The sequence below is a fragment of the Drosophila biarmipes genome, chromosome X, assembly GCF_025231255.1.
Source record: "Drosophila biarmipes strain raj3 chromosome X, RU_DBia_V1.1, whole genome shotgun sequence".
Classification (NCBI taxonomy): Eukaryota; Metazoa; Arthropoda; class Insecta; order Diptera; family Drosophilidae; genus Drosophila; species Drosophila biarmipes.
In genome coordinates, this window is record NC_066611.1 from 21962072 (window position 1) to 21985764 (window position 23693).

General features: G+C 47.2%; 2 protein-coding genes across 14 annotated transcripts in view; one reads left to right on the forward strand and one right to left on the reverse strand.

Annotated features, from left to right (window-relative positions):
• LOC108023360 (mucin-5AC) overlaps positions 1–23693 on the reverse strand; it is a 106494-nt gene that overhangs the window by 62446 nt on the left and 20355 nt on the right. For 4 of the 9 annotated variants that reach the window (XR_007763756.1, XM_044092995.2, XM_050886312.1 and 1 more), the window contains 2 exons: positions 5879–6243; positions 5687–5806 (listed from right to left, as the gene is read on the reverse strand). The exons of 1 other annotated variant lie outside the window; for it this stretch is intronic. The gene's annotated coding sequence lies outside the window, so the exon portion shown is untranslated. The remainder of the gene's footprint in view (positions 1–5686; positions 5807–5878; positions 6244–23693) is intronic. 4 more of the 9 variants (XM_044092992.2, XM_044092991.2, XM_044092994.2 and 1 more) reach the window with 4 other exon arrangements.
• LOC108023361 (broad-complex core protein) overlaps positions 1–23693 on the forward strand; it is an 87981-nt gene that overhangs the window by 3971 nt on the left and 60317 nt on the right. The window lies entirely within an intron of this gene.

The window sequence follows — 23693 nt, forward strand, 5'->3', positions numbered from 1 at the left end:
ATGCGCCGGCCGTTGACTCCGCCGCTCTGCCAATGACTCTCCGCCTATGACTCGCCGGCAAATGTTAGAAGTTCGCTGCGATCCACTGCTCCAACATCCCTCCGTTCTTCTGCTCCTCCCCCTCGATGGCGATTCCAATCCCAATCCACATTCGAATCCCAGTACCACATCCCACATCCCCATTCCAGGGAAGCCAAGCTGATAAGCTCGGTTCAGTGATCGCTGCACGCGGCAAACAACGAACCGAAAGCTAAATTTAGTATCTCGTGCTCACAACACCAGCGGTCGTCTTTCCTCTTATCAGCCTGGGCGCTCGCTCTCTCCCCCTGGCTGACGAAGAAAGCGCCACTTTCTCTTTATCACATACGCCTCCTGCCCAATGAATGAATGACACCAACGGGGGAGGAGCGAGCGCCTCTGGCGGAGAAGGAGGAGCCATCAATCATTCCCCCACTGTCAAATGACTAGGGAAAATTTTAATGAAAAGCATGCCTCTTTCCTCGTCCCGAACAAGGAGTATGCAACGTCAAATCCAAACAATATTAAAAAAGGGAACTAGAAGATATTTCGGAGAGCACCATCCCCCCCTCCCAAGTCTCCATTTCTCCATTTCTCCACTTCTCCACTTTCATTCCAGCACTTATCAAACCAGCGTCGTTATAGAAATTTTTAAACATGTTTGAACTACACACACGCACACCCAGGCACACCCAGGCACACCAAGACATCGTGCTTGCTCTCTTATTTGAGTAACTCTATTCATCATTTCGTCCTTTTGGGGGGAAGGAAGAAAGAAAGCTGGGCGGGAGGGGAAACCAGAGGCGGCAAAAAAGAAATTTCCAGAAGTGAAAACTGCTTACAAAGATTTCTGCTACATCTGCACTGTCTCCTGCCGTTTTCCTTTCTTTCTTTCTTTTTTTTTGTCAGACCCGCACACCCACCCACACACACACACACACACACACACACTGACAGCAGAAAGGAAAAGCGGGAAACTGCCTCGCATGTAAGTACAAAATTCTAAAAAGGCGAACAAAAAATAAAAATATTAATCCTGAGCTTAAACATTTGCCAACGTCGACTCCGCCATCTTCTTGTCGCCTGTCGCTGTCTTCGCCTCCGTCTTCGTCCTTGTTTCCCCACCCAGCGCCCACCACCCACCACCCACCGCACACATCGCGGCACCAGCCTCTAATACAGCAATCCTCTATTTACTACTATTTCACATTTTCCTGCCACTCCCACCCCGGCGCCCTCTTATTATTGATTGTGTTATTATTATGCCAAGGAAGCGGAGTCGACTGCGATCGTCGATGCCTTTGTGATTTAAGCGCGAAGGGGGGCTGCCTAAGAGGGGGCCAAATGAAAAATGTAATGTACCAAGAAAAAAAATCTGGGAAAGTAGCGCCAGCAACTACGGCACAGACTATTCCCCAAAACGCCACGAACCACATACAGCAGCTTTCATGGGCGTAGAATCCTTATTTCAGGGGGTTAGGTACTTTATAAGTGATTATTCTGTTCTGGGACAAGAAAAATGAACAGCCGTTGGAATTAACTTAAGAAACCTTGCACCAAGTTTAAAAATATATCTAATTAAGCACTGAACACACGCTTAAAGCACTCCGAAGGTACTTTCAACTAATAGATTCAAAAGTTATACAAAAAATGTCAATATTTGTATTTTCATTGATCTTTATTTATTTTATTTTTTTGGATTTATTTTTTTTAGTTTGGCGTATTTGTACACTCCTAAGAAACAACTATTTTTCCCAATTTAGATAATAGAACTGCTTTCTCAGAGATAGATAGAAAGAGTTATATTCCTGATTGTATCACATGTTTTTTAAAGAATATATATATATATATATATATATATATACCTTAATTGGACTATAGTGAGCCCCCTGCTACGCCCATGGCAGCTTCTAATCCACCCGAGGAGCGTCCCGGCAACAACTACATTGCCAGGCTGCGGCGTCGGCTGCGACTGCGGCAGAATCTCGACTGCGTACTTGCTGCTGCCGGCTTCGTATCGTTTTTATTCAAATTCATAATCGCAAAATTTTTATATTCTACTTATGCTCAAAGGACGCGCATGTATTGCTCCTTGCCTCTCTTTTTCTTACTTTTTTTGTGTTTTGCGTAAGTGTGTGTGAGCCGCGGAGTGGGCGGAAAGTGGGCGGGGGCTAGTGCTTGGCTTTGTGCCGGGCCTACAATACAGCCCCTTTAGAGCCCCACCCCCGTCAGCCTTGTCTCGAGCCTCCCCCACTGTAATCGGAAACTTTCCTCTTTCTTTGCATTTTTCATCTTTTTACTTTTTCCCATTTTTTCCTTGTGCTTTCATTTTGCTTGTGCCAAAAATACAACAACACCCAGCAGGGCAGGGGGGCGGCGAGGGGTTGGGGGTGAGAGGTTGAGAACGGAATGAATGAATAATAAAAACGAAGCACTCGATGGCGTAGAATTTGAATAGAAGCTTAGTTTTTCGCTTATACAACAAAAACTTTCTTTTTTCGGGGTTGTTTCCAATTTTTTTCTACTTTGCGCGACGAGTGGTTGGGGGGGGGGGGGTCCTCCAGGAGGACTGAGCGGTTTCTGCTGGTGGTGGGCGGTGGGGCGGTGGGGCGGTTTTCGGTTGGAAGACATCGACATCGAAGCTGTGTGCACAGCCTTTCCAGAGGAGAAAGGCGGGGAAAGGCGGGCAAAGGCGGGCAAAGGCGGGCAAGGGCGGGTGATGGGGAGGGAAAGCGTTTTGTAAAAGGGAAACGCCGGCACACACACAGGCGCAAACATAGACGCAAGACGGCAGAAGAAAAACTGAAAAGTTTATAATTACTTATTTTTTGATGAATTGGGTAAATATTAAAAAAGGAGCGCACAAAAAGAACGCCGAACCGAACCGAACTGAGCCAAATTCAACTGAACTGAACCGAACCGAATCGTGGGGGGGGTCTGTTTTTGGTAAGGTTTGCCCTGGTTTGGGTAAAACTTGGAGCGACAGGCAGCCAAAAAGGTACAAGCGAGTGCTTAAAAAGAAATACGACTACATTAAAAATTATCGATCGATTCCTCATAGCTATTTTTTTGTTTTCTGCGAATGGAAATTTAATGGAACAGAAACGGCAAAACAGGAGCAAAGGGGATTACTTAGAGCGGTAATTTGCAACCCCACCACAAAGTCTCTAGTCGAGTCTAGATTCCCGATTCAGAATCAGATTCCAGATTATGGACTTAGGGGCTGCAACGCCCCCGGGAAATGCAGCTGCCGGGGGTCCATCATCCCCATCGGCAGCCAGCTTAATTGCTTTATCGGTCGCCAATAGGGATGTGGGCGTGGCCGGCACTTCATTTGCGCAATTAATTTATTAAATAATTCAATCGGCTGTTCGGCGTATTCGAAGGAAGCCGGGCGCACAAGGCTAGCAACCAGACATCCTTATCCTTATTAACTTTCATTGAATTTAAATTTCTTGTTTACCGCCGCCTCAGACCGACCGCAGGCCCCCCCCAACTCCGAATTCTACGCCTCTGCGTTTTGCTGTTCGACTGATTTAATCGAGCCCCTCGCGTCCCTTGGTCATTAGGGTGGGTCGATTTGGGCGCGTGAAAATAGTAATCTTTATAGAATTCTAAGCAACTTAAGGTCTAAAGCAGTGTTTTACTTAAAAATACTGTTGTTTGGGTAAAAATATTACAACAACCATAAGCTTTGTATTTCTAATTTGAAACCCCTATTTTTCTGTTTACTATTCCAACATATCTACGCTGGCCACTATGACATTTGACAAAATAGTGATGATTATGTTATGCAAGAACTGTCACAAGTCATTTTAGACCATATCCTTGCTCACTAATATTCCATGGAAGCCCTTAAAAGGTACGTTCCCACACACGACTCCTACAAACCGACCCACCCTATCGTCATATTTCAAATATCCTGCCAAAAACTGCTTAGAACCAGGACCACTTGCTCGGCAGCTAAGTATTACGACTCTTTAGCCCTGCTCCACGGCGGCAATCCCATCAAAGCAACGCCCCTCGAGTGGCCCATCGCCACTGCACATCTCCTGGAGCTGCAAAGTTGCCCAACTATATGGGCTGACGGGGAAATGCCAGCGCTCACATTATCAAAGGCGCACTCCAGGACCTCCAGCCCCCAAACGACCATCTGCCTAACACCCATCTCTGTCGCTACCCTCAACGCAACTCGGCTTTCTTAGCGCCGGAAAATCTGCGGAATTTATAAAATTTTCATAGTTACAACTTTCTTTATGCAGACTCCGGGGGCGGGGGAGCTCGAGGAGGGCAAGGAGTGGCATCAAGTTAATGTGCAGTCAAGCCAAGCACCCCATCTTCTTCTATTTTGCAGTTTAGTTTCAAATACATACTCCGCCCCACATCCCCACCGCCCCCTTTTGCTTTCCTTTCATTTTTTTGCTTTTCTTTACGTTTTTTTCGGCTAGCAATACTTTGTGCCTGCTCTTTTCTATGCAGTAAACTTTTCATTATTATTATTATTTTTGGTTGCCGCCGTTCTCTATTTTTTGTGCCTGTGTATATTTTTCGGGGGCGCCTCTCATTACGTTGTTGTTAAGTAAGCGAGCGGGGGCGGGGGCGGGGGCAGAGGGAGCAAAAGAGCGCAACAAGCCCCCTTTCGCGCCCCCCCCCCCTTTCTGAACCTCAAGCAAGCCCCCAACCCTCGCAAAACCCCAATCTCCGCGTTCTGAAGACAAACAGACGCAAACTTTTGCAGCAATGAAGGGGGGTTTCGCGGGGGGTTCTAGGGGTGCTCAGGGGCACAGGGGGGTGCAAGGGCAAGGACAGAGTCAGACGAAAGAGCGCAGGAACGAAAAGGAAAACCCGAAAAAAGAAAATGTTGGCGCGAGAAATGTTAAAAAATATTTTTATAGCTCCGCGAACGTTAGAATAGTGTTTGTGGGGGTTGGGAAATTTTCTTCTCTCTCGGTGTGTGTGTGTGGGTGGGGTGCTCCACCGTCTGAGACCACCCCACCACCCCTAGGCATCGTCTTCCCCTGCTCCTCTTGTTGTTGCTAGTCAAATGGGGTGTTGATTGAACGGTTGCGCGGCTGTCCCACAGCCCTACAACAACATCCTACTACCAACAACCAGCAGCAGCTCCCATTTTATTTATTTTATTCTTTTCGCCTTGTTTTGCGTTTAGACACAAATTTTACAGCCCGCCCACGCGGCACAGGCCAAGGCAAAGGAATGCCGCGAAGCAGCCAAGTTTGCAACAGTATTACTCGAACATGTATACATGTACATGTATAAAAAGATTGGCAATGTGCGGTAACGCCGAGATGGGTTGGGTGGTGGGGGACGGGGCCGCCCCTCACAAGCCACTTCTTCAATGTCTGAGATTTCCGCTAAATGAAAATGATGTATTCGCATGGAAGCTCACGACAGCGACTGAAGATGCAAATTACGATTCAAAGTCGCGAGTTCGGCAAAAAGAAATCAGATTTAGGGAAGGGATCCGAAACTACTTTGTATACCTTTCATAGCAAGATTAAAAAAAAAGCCATTTTATAATAATAGTATAATACATTTCAGAACTATATAATTCCTTTCAAAACAAGATACAGGCTAACCCACATACCGAAAACCAATTTTATAAATGAAATTCTAAAGCTCTAAATATTCGATATATAAAGTAATTTACCTAGAAAAATGCAGAACTTGTGTATCCCTTTATAACATCCTGGTATTCCGGGTACATTTATTTATTTATTTGCACATTGTCGCCAAAAGTTTATATCCGGGTATATTGGTAAGGGGGTGCCTAACATATGGTATATTGTTAGAGGGGAGTTCGGTCTCACAATGTGCTTTTCATTACAAGCTTTATACATACCCATGCATCAGAAATCCATTCCCTACATCAAAGTTTGGTATCTAGTTTACAAGTAGCTTGGTTTGATGGAGATTGTTGTGCCTCGTCCCGTCTGCTAGCTGAGCTATGGCCAATATTTGTCCTAGGCAGCCGATAAGTCGTGGATGACGTGGTACCCGGGTCGCAATAGGAGGGATAACCCCGTGGCCTTGGCTTCAGATGCAGGGGTACCGTCTCAGTTAGATAAACGAACCGCGAACCAAGGTTGTCTTATCTTATCTGCAGAACTAGGGAGTGAGCTTACCTGCCTGAATCGCCCCCGAAGTGCACATCTTGCCCAGCCTCAGCATGCGGATCTTCTCAGTTTGAACGGGAAACGGGATTGCCTGCAAGGGTAAATCGAACAAATTGCATTTGCAATAAATTCCGGCAGGCCATCCATATTGTCTATGCCAAAGTCAGTTAGGGCCGCAATTGGGTTTTTGTCTAAATACTGAAAAACGGAAAAAGCGGGGCCCCAAAGCAAGCCAAGCGAAATGAATTGCATACATGCCAGTTGCCCTCGTCCTGCGAAACTAAATGCGACTTATAAAAAATAATAAATACATAAATTACTTGGGGAAAAGCGAGGGGAAGGCCCCGAAAATTAAGCCAGGCCAACAAAGCGGCACGAATTGCATAGTTTTGGGGTTTCGGTTCGATTTTCGAGTACCGCGGATGAGCGGCGACTGGGAAAGTGCCGGAAAAGTCGTGAATCACCCGTGGGATTGCAGGGTAGGCAAATGAAATTAAAACACTGGCAACAACAACCAGTGCAAATTATAGTTAGCATCAGTTTTGGCTGGTGGCCAGAAAGCCAGGGGTCGTCCCACACTCACTGCCCCCCTCCCCAGGCCGAGCTACCGCTACCACCCTTTTTTTAAACGTTTGTTTGGCTGCACTGCGGCAGCCGTGTTACACATCGCGTATACGTGATACGTGTTCCCGAAGCGCTTGAAATTTATTCGCTTGTTAGTCGTGCAAGTGCCGTCCCCCCTTAACCCATTGTTGCCGGTGTCATTGTTGTTTTTCGCCACTGTTTTGATGCATATTATGCATTTTTGCGCTCACAAAGTTAGAAGAAGGCCTGGACCCAAGTAGCGCGAAAACTCATTTAGTTTTCATCTATTTATGCCCTCACTTTCGAGTCGGGTGTATCTTGGCTTTTCGTGGGGCTTCGCCTTGGCCAAAAGGTTTAATTCTATTCATTTCCTCGGCATGGTTTAACTAATAACATTATACATACATAAACAGATAAATGGGCTGTGATTGCTCCATTGTGTTGCCAAAATCCCGAGAAGTGTATCGCACACGCCTGCCAATTGAGGCAGAACTGCCGGATATCGTTTGCTTTTTGTCTACACTTCGTATATGGCGAAATTTAAGCTGTGTTTTTCCATTTTTCGTCAAAATTATTAGTAATTTTTTCTACTTGGCTGCCGCCACAGGAAAAGGGGGCGTGGCAGGCGGCAGGTCCGTCGGCAGCATTTTAAATATAATTATAATATAATTTGGCGCGGTATTTTTTCGCTATTCCTCCGCGCTCACCACGCCACAGATACACACTCACACACTCGTTCACATAATGTGATCCTTCTGAATAAGTGTGTTTGTATCTTTTTTCTACTTATTCGCGGTATACTATATGTGAAGCTTGTGGTGGGCGGAAGGGGCGGGCGGGTCGCTGCATTGTTAATGCAATTTCGCTTTTTGTTTCCTTACTTTTTTGTTGCTTTTGTATTAAAATAATTATACATTTTTTCCACTCATTTTGTCCGTTTGCATTTGTATCTGCATCTGTAAATGTGTCTGTATCTTTGTATTGCTTTGTTATAACGTTGGTATACCTACATATATGTGGTTGTATGTGTGTCGGGACATGTGTGTAAATTGTAGAAAGTCAGTTTTGATAGTTTTTGCTATTGTTTGAAAGCCGCTGCCATTTTTCATTTTGCATTTTAATGTTGTTGCATCTTCCTGCGGCGCATTTGAGCTTGTAATTTCGTGCAAAGTTTAGCGGGTTTTTTATCTGTGAGGTTGCTACTCCTGACGGTTACTGGCTACTGGTGGGCGGTATTAATGCATTTCATCTCGCTCAAACTAAGATAGGGGCATTGGGGTATAGACCCGCTTTATTGCATTTCCATGTTCAACGCTTCGAGAGAAGCAAAGTTTTTTAATAAAAAATCAAACACATGAGTGGGCATAAAAATATATATATATATATTCTGGCCTCAATTGTTATTGACAATCGCATTGAGCAAGCAGAATGGATGCTTAGTGGCCCTTAAACCGAATGGTTGAATTTCCTTCTTCTTCGCCGGCAAGTCAGTAAACCCGGTATCAGTATCAGAACTGCAACAGGTGCCGTGACCTAGAGAAAGCCCAGCCAAGCCACCCATCTTGGCAGCTCCCAAGGACGTTGCGTGGCCACCGCGAAGGAGTTTGTCGACAAAAGCCAGTGGCTGAGGAGGATGAGGGGTTGAGTTCAGACACCCTCACACAGACCGACAGACAATGCGAGCACGAACGCGGACGCAGAGAGTGGAGTGGGGCAGAAACAGGACCAAGACCAAGACCCCAGACCAGGCATTGAAATTAAAATCCACACTGTCCGTGCCGACTCTCAAGTGTTTGTCGTTTCCTCGCTTTCGCGGCTGTTGTTTTTTCCCAAGCTCTTCGCCATGGACTTTTAACTTCCGGCTTCTCCATCACACCTCCTTCCTCGCCACCGCCCGTCGCCCACCGCCCACTGCCACCCACATCCACAGCCCATCCCCAGCCCAACCTGTGGCCTTGCCTGGCAACCGAGCCGAGTCGAGCTGGCTCGAGACTTGACTTGACCTTGCAGCAGTGGCAGCTGCCATCTTGGGCGGCAGACTGGGGGAGTGGGGAGTGGGACGAGGAGGGCTAAGGAGTCGAGTCTGTCTACCTGTCTGTCTGACAAACACACGCGTCTCACCTCGCCCTCTGTGTGTGTGTGTGTGTGTGTGTGTGTGTGTGTGAGCAGTGATAATCCGCATAAAATTACGGGAGCAGAGCCAAGGACGAAGGACGAAGGAGGCCAGACAAAGGGGGAAGATGAAGCTGAAGCTGGCCGGGCCCTGCACACGCACAAGGCGACGAAAACGACAACGACAACGGCAACGACAAAGGCGAAAGTAAGGCCAAGGTCGTTTCACACCCACACAACCACACACATGGCAATTGACCAAGCAAGTGAAGTCGTCGTCCTCCTCCCTTTGTTGTCGTCGCCATCGTCCTGGCATGTGACTCACTTTCACTTCGACCTGCCAAAAAAAAGGAAGAAAGCAAAAAAAGCAAAAGATAAAGGAAAAGGCGAGCAACTTCCACCCCCTCCCCCAATCCACACCCCAAAGCTAGTCCTGTCTGCGTGTGTGTGTGTGTGTGTGTGTCACCCAGTCAGGAGCATATGTGATGCCCGAAAAAAACACTCACACTCATTCTGGTATCCTTGGCTTCGGCAACTCTCTTTTCTCTGGCTCCCCCTGCTGCCCCATGTGTGTGTGCGCTCCTTAAGTTTTTATGGCTTGCTGACTACTACTTCCGGTATCCGGCTAACGGGATGTCCGGGGTCTGGGCTTCCCTGCCCGGGCAATGAATACATTAGCACACTCACCCAGACAGTTAGACAGACAGACAGTCGGAGGGCGGTGGACAGGGCAGACAACGTCTTGTGCCGTGTCCTTGACGTCCGGCATCAAAATACACATGCGGACCGTCTCCGTTTCCCGGCCACGCCCCCCGGCCCATTTGCTGCGCCTGGGAGTATGCAACAAGTGGCCCAGCCCAGCCCAGCCCAGCCCAAATCAACAAATTATCACACATTGCCTGGCTGCCAGTCGTCTGCCGCCCCCCGTCCAGAGGACCCTCGATAATATGGAAATTTTCATCATTTTCTACCCCGAACGGAAAAGCGTCGCCCATTTGGCCACACTAGGCTAGCACACACACACGGCGGGGCTGAAGGACAAGTCGGCAGACAATGTTGACAGGCAAACAAAAGAGAAAGTAAGTGAAAATAAGGGAGAAGCGGGGGAGGGGGAACAGTCGAATTCAAAGCGAGTCCGAATCTGAATTTGAATCCGAGTGCTGAATCAGAATCCGAATCTGCGACCCAATCTAACCCGACCCGCATGTGTGTGGTGTCACATCACCCTTGACCCCTGCCCTTTCGAGTGCCAGCGGATGGGGTGGGTCACGACAAGATAGGACAGGACAGGACAACGGGACGACCAGACAGCCAGACAGCCAGGCAACCAGACAACCAAACATCCAGCTAACCAGCCGAGCAGTCGAGCAGTCAGGAGGGATATCACTTACTGGGGCGTCAAGTCAGACGGGTTTTGCTAGCCAAGTCTCGCCGCCAAGTGTTTCGCCAAAGATTTCCACACACATGCCCGCCCTTGCTCTTGGGGTTGGGCCTTGCCCATGCCGATTGCGATTCCGGTTTGGGCAGGGGTGGCAAGGTCAGGTCAGGGGTTAGGCGAAGGGTTAGGGGCTCATTTACATGGCCCACTGCTCGTGAGGATTGCGGATAGCTTGATTTGCATTTGGGATATGTGTTTTATGAGAGCAGGAGACGGTATGGGATGGCAGGGGGTCAGGGGTCAGGCCACAACCCCCGGTGCCGGATAATGGGTTATAAAATGCCGATTATTTTGTCGCTTTCGAATCGCTCACTTTTGGGACAAAAACAACTCTGCTGGTGGGCGGGGCACGGGGCTCGGGGCTCGGGGCTCGGGGTTAACCATGTGATTGTTGACTTATGGCCGGGGTCAGGGTTCAACAAGGGTCTCCCCTGCCCTTCGCCCCGTGATTAGTGGTGAAAGTAGTCAGTAGAGTCGGTGGGAGGGTTGCAAAGCGGACAGGCCAATTAGTTTTACATATGTGTGTCCTGGTACAGGCAAAATGGCGATCGTCCTGTTTGAAGACTTTCTCTACTTTCTTCAAGAGCCCCTCCCCCCCCCCTGACCCCGAACCTCCTGAGTGCTGCTTGAGAACTGCAAGGCTGCTTTGCCCTGCTGGGAGGGGTTCTCTGGGGGAGCTCCCACCCCTTTCTCCTGCCCTTTGCGCTCATGTTAATTAGTAGCGCCTCCAAAAATATTTCGCTCAAATGTTTTTCACATACACACAAGCCAGGGGGTGGGGGTGAGGGTTGGCTGGGGGTTTGCTCAGTTTAAAAGAAAAAGTTTTAAATTAATTATTAGAAAAAGCATCAGCTGCGGTGGGGGCGGGAGTCGGGGGGGCGGAGGATGTGGTTGAGCTGCCACATGGGCTCCGCAAAAGCTTCGTCAGCGTCAGCGGCAGTATGAGGGTTAAGACATACACACATGCCGGCGAGAGTGTGTGTGCGGGTGTGTGGGTGTGTGTGCGTCACCTCCCTAGGCAATTTCCGCTGCCAAATTGAAAAATTACGCGAGCGCAAAGTTTCGCTGCTGCTGCTTCTGTCGCTGGCTTTGATTTGCTCTCCCTTTCGCGCTGTCAGGGACACAGCCCTTCCACAGCCCATAGCCCACCGCCCACCGCCCACAACCCGTACTTCAACCCCATGCCCAAAAAAAGCGAGCACCGCAGTCTCCGCTCACTACTTAAGCGGCGCAGCAAAACATTTTTACATTTTATACGCTCATTACATAATTTCAAAGTACATGTGCGGAATTTTAGAAAGCCGAAAGGAGAAGCAGAGCAAGATGAAAACCAACTCGGCTGGCTTCTTCTTTTTTCGGTTCGGTTCGGGGCCTTGAGAGCCACCCCTGCAGCCCCCCTTGCCATCCTTGGGCAAGAGCAACAAAGGAGAAAAGACAGCTATCGAACACACACACACACACACATGGAGCCAAACAACGCACGCAGGAAAAACGAGAAAAACGCTAATGAAAATTAAAATGAAAAATTGCAAACGACGTGTGGCATACAGCCCGTGGGGGAGGGGCAGGGGCAGGGGGTGCCACCCACGCACCCACACATCCACACACTTGCATACATTAGACACAATCATCGCTGTGTGTGTGTGTGTACTTTCCTCACGCATTTCTCCAGCTCCGCCGCTCACAGCGAAAGCAGAAAAAGTAGAAACAAATTTTCCATTTTTACTTGCCTGCCACCCACCCTCTGCAGCCCCTCCTTCCCCCCCTCCCCCCTTCCTCACCGGGGAAGTTGTACTTAGCATAGAGGGGATGGGGTGAGGGTGGGGGAGGAGGTGCAGGGGGTGGAGAAGCGTTTGCCATTAGCATACACTACTCACATTTTATAATACATTTCTACCCCCGCCCCCTATAAGTGTGTGTGTGTGTGCGAGTGAGTGTTGTGTGTTCATTTCATTACACGGTACATAATGGATGTGTATATACATATATGTGTGTGTATGTGTGTGCGGGACTAAACTACCCTTTTGCCTAATTTTTAATCTCGAGCGTTGCCGAGAGCAACGACAAGCGGCGGACGCCAAGAGCGACTAATGTCGCCTACTTACGTCTCCTTGGCATGGTCAGCGGGGGGTGGGGGGGCGTCTGACGTCATCTAAGCTAGTTTGGGCCGTGGCCAATCCAACAACAACTTGGCCATTACTTATACATACCCATATATATGTATAGCGAATTCTTTTTATCCCTTTTCGCTGTACAATTAAAAATGTAAATCAGCCGCTCTTCTGCCGCAGCTCTGCCGTCGTTCGACCGCTGCCTCTGCCTCTGCCGACGTCGCCCTTTTTTAATTCTCTCCCCATTTTTTTACACATTTTTCGGCGGCTGCTTTGATGGGTGGCTGATGTTTAGTTGGGTGGTGTTTCTCCCCCACCCCCTTCCCCCTGAATGGATGTAAATATTATATTTATTTATTTCGCGGCTGACACACACACACACACACACACACACACACAGCAGAAGCGAATCTCTAGTCCTAGCTTTTGCAGCACCCGATTAGGAATACTTTGCCACTGCCGCTGCTACCCTAATCTATTATTAAAAATGTTAACTGAAAGCATTCCTCGTATAAATATAGCAGGAGAGCGAGGCACACAAAGCCAGGACCAAGGACTGAGGACTCACGGCACAAAAGGAGGCAAGGCAATGGGTGAGGCAAAGGCAAAGGCAGAGGCAGGCGAGCAGGGCAGCAGCGAACATTAATACATATTTATTGTTGGTACAAGCAATTTAGCGAAAAGAAATCCAAATTATATCATAACTTTGTGTAGTGCGCCATCTGGGGTTTAGTTGCCTGCCACATTCCCATTCTTAGATCCTGGCTCCCAGCTCCCAGATCCCTGCTCCTTGCTACGCCTACAACAATGCAACACTGTGAGAAATATTCCAGCACATTGTTATTGAATTGAGAAAATTGCGTTCTTGATACCAAGTGAGCAAACTTTGAGGTCAATCTTCGCAATACCAAAAGAAAATGGTGAGGGGGGAAGAGTTCAATTAGGTTTGTTCAATAACTTTGAGATGGGTTTACACTACTGACTGGTCTTATTTTTTATTTGATGAGATAACTAGATTCAAGAACATTGAGAACAATTTAAGCATAGATAGAAGGGAACAGATTAACGCGTATAATCAAAATAGCTGAGTCTTGAAATTTGAAACTTGCGCTGCTCAGGAATATCTAGAATCTGCAAGCTTAATCCCAACTTCTCAAGAACATTTTGAATTCAAAATTTTTTCAAGAATATTCTGCTCTTAAATGAGAATATTATAACTCTCTCAGTGCAGAGCAGAAGCTGCCCTGGACCTGCATGCTAAGTCCCAACATTTAAAGAATGTGTTCAACTTAAAAATGCCCCTTTTTTTCAAGAACATTTTCTTCTCAAATTAGTATATTACAACTCTCTCAGTGCAGAGCAGCAGCTGAATCTGATACCGAATCTGGAGAGCGGGGAGGGAAGCGTGGAGCATAGACACCAGACTCTCGAGGAGCGGGAGGAGGAGCAGGAGCAGCTCTGGAGGAACAGGATCCGCAGTCAGAGCAATAATTCTATGCCGACGCCATTGTAGCCACGTTAAAGATGTTGCCACACATTTTTGTAGCGTTCGCTCTCGGTTCCCTTTCGCCTTTCTCCGTTTCTCTGTTTTGTTTTGGCCTTCTCCCCCCACCCAACCCCCCAACGGCGAGTCCTTTTTTTCCTACTCATCGGAGCAAGAGGAGCAGGCAGTGTAACAATGAAAACAATTACAACAACAATTGCGAATAAACATGCAAAAAGCAAAGTAGAAGATGAAGTAGCTACGGAGGCGCTACTGGGTGGCAGTGGGTGGCAGTGGGTTGTAGGGGGTGGCGGTACAGAGGGACAGGACGAAGGTCCTTCGCGAACGCAAGAGCGAGCGAGAGCATCCGAATCAGAATGAAATGTTTTCTAATAAATTTTGCTTTATGTGCGCGGCGCGGCGAAGACGCAGGCGAAAGGAGCCTGTTGAGGAGCAGGAGAAAAGGGAATAAATAAAAATAAAGTTTTATATTCATGTACCACACACACACACACAGGGCCACTCACACACAGAAGGAAAGAGAGAGAGAATTGCCACCCAATTGCCATTAATATGGCGGCTGCCTAACATCCATCTGTGTGTGTGTGTTGGTGTACGTGTGTGTGTGTTGGTGTACGTGTGTGTGTGTTTGTGTAAGTGTCTCTAATGCCAAGTTGCCGTTTATTTTAACTTTGCCACCAACTTTAGAGGCAACCCACACAGTAGTCCCAGTTGGCTCTGTACCCCCGCCCCCCTACAGCCTGCACCCCTGCAACCCACAACCTACACCCCCACCCCACCCCCTGCTCAACTAAGCCGAAAAAACTTTTTCTGCCATTTTGTTGCTTCTCTTTTACTATTTCAGCCACATTTTTACACTTTTTCCATTTTTTTGCTCATTGAGTTTTTCTCTTATTCCCCAGCATTTTTCTCTTTTTTTTTGGGTTTCTATTTTGTTTCGCCCCCCCTCTTACCTTTTTTTTGTTAATTTTTTAACGCATTTTGCGTGGGCCGCGTTTACTTAGTTAGTACGAGCGAAAAGGACGGGGAGAGGAAGCGCGAGCGGGTGGGAAAGTCGCGGATTGCGACAGCTCCAAAATGCTGCGACAAAGGTAAAAGGATTTTTGTGTAAGTTAGACGCGGGGATGATGAGCGGAAAGAGTAAAAAACGAAATAAATTAAATGGTTGTGTCAACATCAACAGACACTGCGCAACTTCCTACGTGTGTGTGTGTGTAGGGGGCAGGGGATTACAAAGTCTGGGATCATCGATCGTTGGAACTCTAAAGGGTTAAGGGGGATCGAAACCATTACTCAAGTAATCGGAACCTCCTATGCTAGCAATACGACTGTTTCAACAACTAGAAAAATAAAAAAGTAACCCTAGCAAAATAATAGGATCTACAAAAAGGAAATTTACATTTTTAGCTAAGTTATATTCTCTCCCCTATTCAATTCATTCTGCTTTTTTTTCTTGTAAAGTAGAAAAGAAACTGGTCTTGCTAGGAGGAAATAATAACAATAATCTCAAAGGTCATTTATGTACTTAAAAAAACGAAAAATGCCTGACATGAAGCGGGATTACAAACTTAAGAAAATGCAAATTGTAACCTAATTATCATTGTCTGATGTAATAAATCCTTTACGAACTACTGGTCATGCTAGGAATAAATAATAACAATAACCTCAAATGTCATATAATCATAAAAAAAAAATTAAATAAAAATCCAAAAATACCCAACATAAATAGGGATTCAAAATTTAAGCAAATAAAATTATAGTCCAATATCATAGTCTGATATAAAATGTCCTTTACGAAAGCCTAAAATACTTCATAACGTGCATTACACAGGATCAGGGTTGAGGGCAACTATATACTATACTGTTTAGTGGAGGTCCCTGTCCCGATGGCTATTAACATTTACGCGCGCATAATGCAAAACGCCCAAATTGGACTTCGAGGGGTGGGATGCGTGTAATACCATACAGGAGGAATGGCGCTGGCTAGTTTCAGCGATGCGTGCAGATATCCTGAGATAATCCCGGGGGCCATAAACCGAATAGAACTGCCGAATCTTTTACTATCGGTGGCATTCTCATTCTTTATGCGCGCATTAATAATTTCGTATTGGCCGCAATAAAAAGCGCCGAGGAGGGGCGGAAGGAACGGATTCTGGATGCTGGATGCTGGATTCTCGATTCTCGATTACGAATTCTGGATTCAAGATTGCGGACCACAAAGCGAAATAACAAAAATCAAAGCATGCTCAGGTCATTAAAGTTAACGCTGGACCGGCTTTGGGTTCGGGCTGAGGTGGCACAGGGGCGGGTTTGCAGCAAGGGGAGGAGCAGGGGATAGTCGCTGCTCAGCGCTCAGCGCTCAGCGCTCACCACTCACTGCCAATACAATTGAATCCGCAGCCCCGGCCTTCGCCTCGCCGTCGCTCTGTGTGTGTATGTACCGCCACTTCCTCCTAATCAACCCTTTATGAACCCCTAAAAAAGGGAAAAAGGAAAAATACCAAGAGAACAACGGAAACTACAGAGGGCAAGTACAATAAAATGTGAAATTAGAAGCGACGGCTTTTCTCGGGGCAGTTTTCCATATCGACAGTCTGTCAGCCTCCGCTCGCGAACCAGGTGGAAATTTACCTTGCAACTGGGAGATACTACAGTTTGATCGAATGGTGATCGATTGCTAGAATGCCGAGCAGAGGCTGCCGGTCTTTCCGCCCTCCAATATTCGCTTCATAAGCCACCGAAAAAAAACTTACAGCGGATTTCAAAGGTAAGCGGGCACGGGGCCAGCATCCACCAGCCAGCATCATTAAGGGTAGTTTCGAGCATCGTAAAAAATATAGAGAAATAAAATTGAAAAAAGCAGCAACAACAATAACAAGGTCGGAAGACGAAGTCGAAGTTGGCGGCAGCAGCCGAGGCAGCGGCGGCAACTGAGGCAGCGACTGAAGCAGCGACGCCGACGAAGCGCAACTACAAACACAAAGAAGTGTGGCAAGGAGGGGGTGGGAGTGGGGAGCGATTTGGGGGTAAGGGTTGGGGGTTAGGGCGGTAAGGGCGGCAAGGGAAAAGAGCGCAGAAACAAAAAGCGAAATAAATAAAAAGTATCGATATAGAAAATTTTTGAAGAAAACTGCGCTGCGGCGCAGCTGCTATCCTTGAATGAGTTCGCGAATGGGCTTGGGGTGGGGGTGGTGGTGGGGGTGCTTGGGGATGTAACTACAATTTTAGAGGGCTCAGCCCCCCACCCTCCTCTCACTTTTGGCTAGGCAAAGCTAGGGAAATCAATGAGCGGCATTCCGAGACGGCGAGTAGGGGTGTATTAGTAGGGTGTAGCAGTAAGATTTAGTAGTAGGGTGTAGTAGTAGAATGTAGCAGTAGGGTGTAGCAGTAGGGTGTAGCAGTAGGGTGTAGAAGTAGGGTCTAATAGTAGGGTGAAGAGTAGGATGTAGTTGTAGGATGTAGTAGTATCAATTGGTTTGAGTAGTATAGTGTATCAGTACGGTGTAATAGCATTAGGGTGTAGGGGCCTTCTGGGAAAGTAGGAGGCCTTTTAGTTCAAGCGTCTTACAATGGAGCTCCAGCCCAAGCGCCCCCATCCCCGGCCTGCTCTGTAGTTTCCATGGATATATCTGGGTCAGACACCATCGAATCGGAAACCCCTCCCCCACCCCCTGAGCCGCTCTTCCAAAATTAAAGAAATATGTTCCATTTCATTTGAATGCGGGGGATCTCGGGGAGGGCGGTGGACAATGTTGCCGAAAACAGTAGCTACCCCTTGCCAAGCCCACCCCTCGCCATCGCAGCCTCATCTACTGACTGGGATTCCTTATTCCGCAGCTCCATCGTCGTCGTCATCGTTGTGAGCGTCGTGAGCGTCTTTCACCCCTTACCGCTACACCTTGCCACCTTTTTCCAGCAGCCATTAAGTTTTCTCGCTGTAATAAAAAATTTTTCTCTTTTTCGCCGCTCATCGGTGTGTGCGTTCTGTTCGCGTATCTGTGTGTGTAGATACTAAATTTTCTAGTTCGTTTTATTTCCTTTTGCCTTTGCCTCGGCATTAGTGTTTATTTATTTTTTCTGCTCTCTCCCTCATTCTTTCTTGCGTACTTTTTTTTGAAAAGAAGATTTATGTAAAATGCGGCTGGAGCAGGGGGTGGTTAAGGGTGGTCGGTGGGGGAGAGCGCGCCGCCAGCGTCGGCAGCGAAATAGTCGCAGATGCTGTTGCTGTAAGTTTCACGCAGCTAAAAAAGCAAACTGCCGAAACCCATCCATCCGCCCATCGCCCACCACCCCTGCCCCTGCTGCCTACCTCAACTTGTGGCTGGGTCTGTACCCCCCACCCCCTATGCCTGCCCGTCGTCCTTCGTCCTTTTGCTGGAAGGACTTTTCTTTGACGCGGCTTTGGTCGCGACTGGCACACGGCAGGGGGGTGGTTGGGTGGTTGGGTGGTTGGCTTTCGGCGGTGCTGCTGCAGCGGTGGTGGGCAAAAGTTTCGGCAAGTTTAATGTTTAGATTTCTAAGACGCCATTGGATTTTCAACTATAAAATATTCTTTTCATTTTTCCACCACTCCACCACCCACAACCCAGAGCCATTAGAAGCAAACGCTGAATTATAGTACTCCCTAAATACATACATACACACGCACAGCGGGGCACACCGAGTACACCGAGAAGAATTGTCATAGAGCACCAGCTACCGTTATAATATAATAATAATTAATATAATATAAGTACTAAAGTAATACGTTTAATAGAATTCAATTGGCTTTCAATTAAAATGAAAAAAAATCAAAGTCTATACTTTTCAATACTAATTGAAACTTTAAAGTAGCCACTGTATATCACACAGCTTTGAGTCTATACTAATTGTTATTAAATTTCAACTTTATATATTTTTTTACGTGTAGGAAAATCCTGCTGAGGATTGGGGGTTGGGCTGCTTGTTGCGGTGCTTAGACGTTAGTTGCTAGTTCGTCCTTCGTCCTTCGCAGCTGGCTCCCAATTTCGAGGGAGGCACCGTGGTCACAGCTAATTGAATTCAGAAATGCGAAAGCCCAAGGCTGCGGGTTCATCGTGCGCAAGATGCAGTTATTGATAGAAGAATGTCTGGTGCTCTGTGCAAACTGGCAGAAAACAAAAAAAAACCGAAACCCCAACAATCGGCATTGAGTCGAAGCGGGGCACATTCAATATTTGCACATGCCACACACAATCGAACCGAGCGACACTTGTGTGTGACTTCTACCGCTCCTTAACTACCCCCCAGTCGCACTCCCAATCCGCCCTACCCCCCGAAAAAATGAAATATAAACTTTAACAAACAAAACGCGAGTCCGCACAATCGGTCATGTTGGAGCAGCTGGTGGGGCAATTTTGCAAGCGCAACTCCAATGACAATGATCCTCGAATTAGCCGGGCAATCGACCTTAGACCACGGTGCCACGTGCCCGGGGATGCCTCGAATTTTGGGTGGGGGTTGGGGGTTGGGGCTCGGGGGTTGAGCGGGAAAATCTAACAAAATCGAGGCGAACGGAAAACCAAAGTTTTACTTACCCCCCACCCCACGCACTTTGCTACTGCTTTTCTGCTCGAAAGGATTTTAGAATTTGCCGCATTTTGTCTCTCAACTATGTGCAATAATACAAAGGAATACCCCCGGCCCCCGGCCCCGTGGCCGCGGCCGTGGAAAACCGAACCCCAACTAAACGGAAAATGAAGGGCAATCAGCGGTGGAGGAGGAAACACTCGAAATGGCATAGAAGTCGCATAGAAAAGGAAGTGGCAGGCAAACGAAAATGCCGCAAAACGTGCCTCTAAGTTATTTTTCATTTGCCACGCTCAGCGCCAGATGACCCTCCTGCCCCAACCCACCAACCCAACAACCTCGCAAGCCCCCAAGACCACCCACCCAAGAACCTAAGAGAGTAGTAGTTAGGCAAAAGTAACAGCGGATGAAGGCGGCGGGCGGAAAGGCGAAGGGCAGCCCATTTTAAGATTTATGTCGGTGATTATTTCTAAGTTTTTGTGCGCTCAACGATGGCCATCGCAGCGCCCTCGTCCTCTATCCTCTATCCCCTATCCCCTATAAAAAGCAGCAGAACACTGAAAAGAAAAATAATAAAAGCAGTGGGTGGAGGTTGGTTGGGAATTGGGAGGAAAGCAGCAGGTAACTAAAGGAGCCGAGAAAGCCCTAATGCTAGACGAGGTCCTGGCCAGATAATTCCAACGCCTTGCCTGGCAAATGGACAAAAACCAGTGGCGTGCGGGCAGGAGGGGGGCTGAGCAGCAGGGGGAAAGCACAACTTTTAGAAAATGTTAGTTTTGTGAATAGTCTGTACGCGGGTCTTTCACCATTTGGTCCCCTCGCCGAGGGTTCGGAAAGTTGCAAACATTTCTTGCAAGCAGAACCGAAGGAGAGGTAGAAGGTCTGAGTACAGTACCTGTGGCGGTGATTCATCTCGGATCTCGGGTCGCGTACAAAGCACGCTTCCCAGATACTCACGGTTGATAGTTCACCTTCCAGTGTTTTCCTTCTACCTCCCCCACAGCTCTCCCCCTCGCTGAAGGCATAAAAAATCTAATCTAATCTATCTAATGTGCCACCCGCCGCCTACGCACTCCTGTTGTTTCCGCTTTTTCTAAGCACAATACTATTTTCTTATTTTCGCTTGCCGTTGTTGTTGCTACATTTAAAATGTTTTATTTGGCCATTTGTATGTTTTATGGCATTCCTTGTTACCAACGGCCTGCCTGTGTTACCCAGCCCCAGCCCCAGCCCCGGTTTCGCAGGATACCCTGTCCTGTTGGTCCTTGTGCTGTGACAGGTAATGCAGGTGTTTGAGTACCAAGGCCAAGTACTTTAACCACTTTAAAAATCTATACCACACTGGTTAATTAAAGTAGAAGTCGCTGGGCATAGCCTTATTTATAAAGATCAAATGATACGAACTTACCCGATCAAAACTATTGAACTAGTTTTATTCTCTGTCTTAAAAACTCTTCCATAGGTTGAAATTTTAATGGTTTAAGAGGTAGGTTTTCAAAGTTGATCAAAGCACTTGACGTTCGGTGTCGGCCATCATTTTTGCTGGCCCTTTCCTTCGCTGCGCTTTACTTTATTTAATTTATGGCCCGCGCGCGGAGCAGGCAGCCACATAAATAAATAATTGAGGCTTTATAAATCTAAAACAGTCGCCAGTAGTTGATAATTCCCTCCCCATAATGCTATGCATGCTCTATGCGCACATGCCTATCGGGGAAGCTGAGCAGAGTGGCGGGCCAGGACTTTGCATCGGGGGTTCCCCAACCTCCTCTCCGCCCGTAGATTTTTACCCACTTTTTTCCTACTACTACTTGTTTTCCAGCTCCCTGTTAGGTTTACTTTCGGTTTTAGTCTGCGTATGCTCATTCACTCCGGCACAAGGGCATGGGGATCAGAAAAGTGGGACTGAGACCACGGTTCCCCCCTACGGAACTCAACTTAAATGCGACCACTGAAAAAAGAGCAGACAGCAGAAGCGGGAAAAAGCACGCACACACGCACACACGCACACGAGAAGGCTGCAAAAAATACGAAGCGATACGATACGATATTAAAAGTAATAATAAGTGCCTGCGAGTGGGGTGAGGCTGGACCACCCGCACTTAGATATTGAAATGAGTATGTTTTTAAATATAAAAGGATGCCCCGCGCCGCACGCACACACACAGGAGCACACACGTATCCCCCTAAAATCCACTTACAACAACAGCAACTAACACAGAGGCGCAGGGGCACAGAGGCAGCGGCAGCGGCAGCCAATGCAAAGAAATATATCAAGCAACCCCCGTGTGCTTTTTATTTTCAAAGTTACTGAAATTCTCGCTGCCTCTCGCTCTCGCCCCCGCTCCCACCGCGCTCGTCCCTGTCGCTCTCCTTTCGTTTTCATTTCACCGTGCTTTTTTAAAGGCCTCTCGGTACTTAGTTGTGGGTCTGAGATGTGGAACTGGATCTGAATCTGGACTGGATGTGGGTGCGGGTGCGGGACGCGGGACGCGGGGGTGTCTCATCTATTCAGCTCTTGGGCAAAAACTCTCTAAACACCGCACATGACAAAGGCCGCGGGGGTGGAGAAAGGCATGCGACCCCGTCACTTATCATATGGCAAGTGCACCGAGAGAATATTCTTTTAGCTAAGGTATTGAGCCCAGAAAACGCTAGGAAGGTCAGAGTTCAAAACCTTGGGTACAACAAAATAAAAGAAAAAAAATGAATTAAATGGAGTACTGTGTTTTTGTAAAATGAGTGTGTGAATTGTAAAATGAGTTTAAACAAGGCTACAGCGTTTATGTATTGTAAAATAATTTAAACCAAAGATACATAGGGTAAAAAAAATGTAATTCTACTCTTTTTCTTCTAACATAAAGATGGCATTGTTTGTGCTTACATTAAAAAAAAAATAAATAAAAATAAAATAAACAAAAAAAAATAAAAAATACTAAAATATCACCTTTTCTTCATAACTAATTCCGCTTGTCCCGCCTGCACTTGTAAGCCCATGCCATTACCTGTCCCATTTACCATTACCTCTGCCGGCGTCTCTGTCCGCGCTGCACACACACACAAGCACGTGAACACACACCAGCAGGATGAGCAAGACGAGATTGTTTAACTACGAACACGTAGTTAAAAAACGAAAAATCGGAACCCGCAAACGAAGATGAAGGCGGCAGGGCGAGGGGGAGGCGCTGCTAACTAGCGACTGCAACGGCTGCGACGTCGACGTCAAAAATTGAAAAAATAAAATATAATACACAACTACAGCGACACCGCTCCTTACACTTGTACGCACACACACACACACATGCACACTCGCACTCACACAGGCACACATGCAGGGGGTGGCTTGCCTTGAAAAAAGAATTTCGCGCAGTAAAATCTAAAGCGAAATTGCCGCGGAAAGGCAAGGGGCAAGGGGCAAGGGGTTTTCAAACGAAGTGAAAAGTAAAGAAAGAAATGGTGAAATAAAAACCTTGTTTCCGCGCAAGTTACAAGAGTACTCCCCCGCAGACTTTCCCCCTTTACATTCGCCTAAAAAGCTAAGCTCGCACACACACACACACACACAGGAAGAGAGAGACCGGCACACACACACACAGACTCACCTTGCCGAGCAGAAGAAGTTCAGATATTTGCTAGCAATAAAAGTAGTAATCAGCTGCAGGGGCGGCGGGGGGCGGGCGGCGGAAAGCGGGTTTCCGAAAAGCTCCGACGGCGCTGCCGAGTTAGAAAGAGATGAGCATTAGAAGGCAGGGGCGGTGCTGGAGGGGGGCGTTCGAGGGGCACAATAAATGCGCCGCGTAACGAGAACTTTTCATTTTATGTAATTTGAGTTCGTTTTTTTCCGGCTCTGCTTTGTGTATCCCCCCTGAGCTGCGCCCGCACTTTCTTGCCATCCTGCTTTGCTCACTTTTCTATAACATTCGAATTTTTAAGTGAGTCTGCTGCTGCCGCAGTCGCTGCTGCTAAACCCCCATTTACTTATTTTTTCCGCAACAGCGAGATACTCCATGAAGTTTGATTACTTGAGGGATATTCCTCCGTAAAATCTCGGAGATTTACATACCCAATATTGTAATTAAAATCTTGGATTACGCTCAAATCCTTTCAATCCACTAATGACTGGCAATTCTTAATACAGGTGCTTAGAAGTATACTATGGTATTTTTCGTACCTATAAATAGGTCTATAAATAAGATTCTTTTGGTACATGCTTTTGGACACCCTATTAAAATAAAATCTGTCCTCCA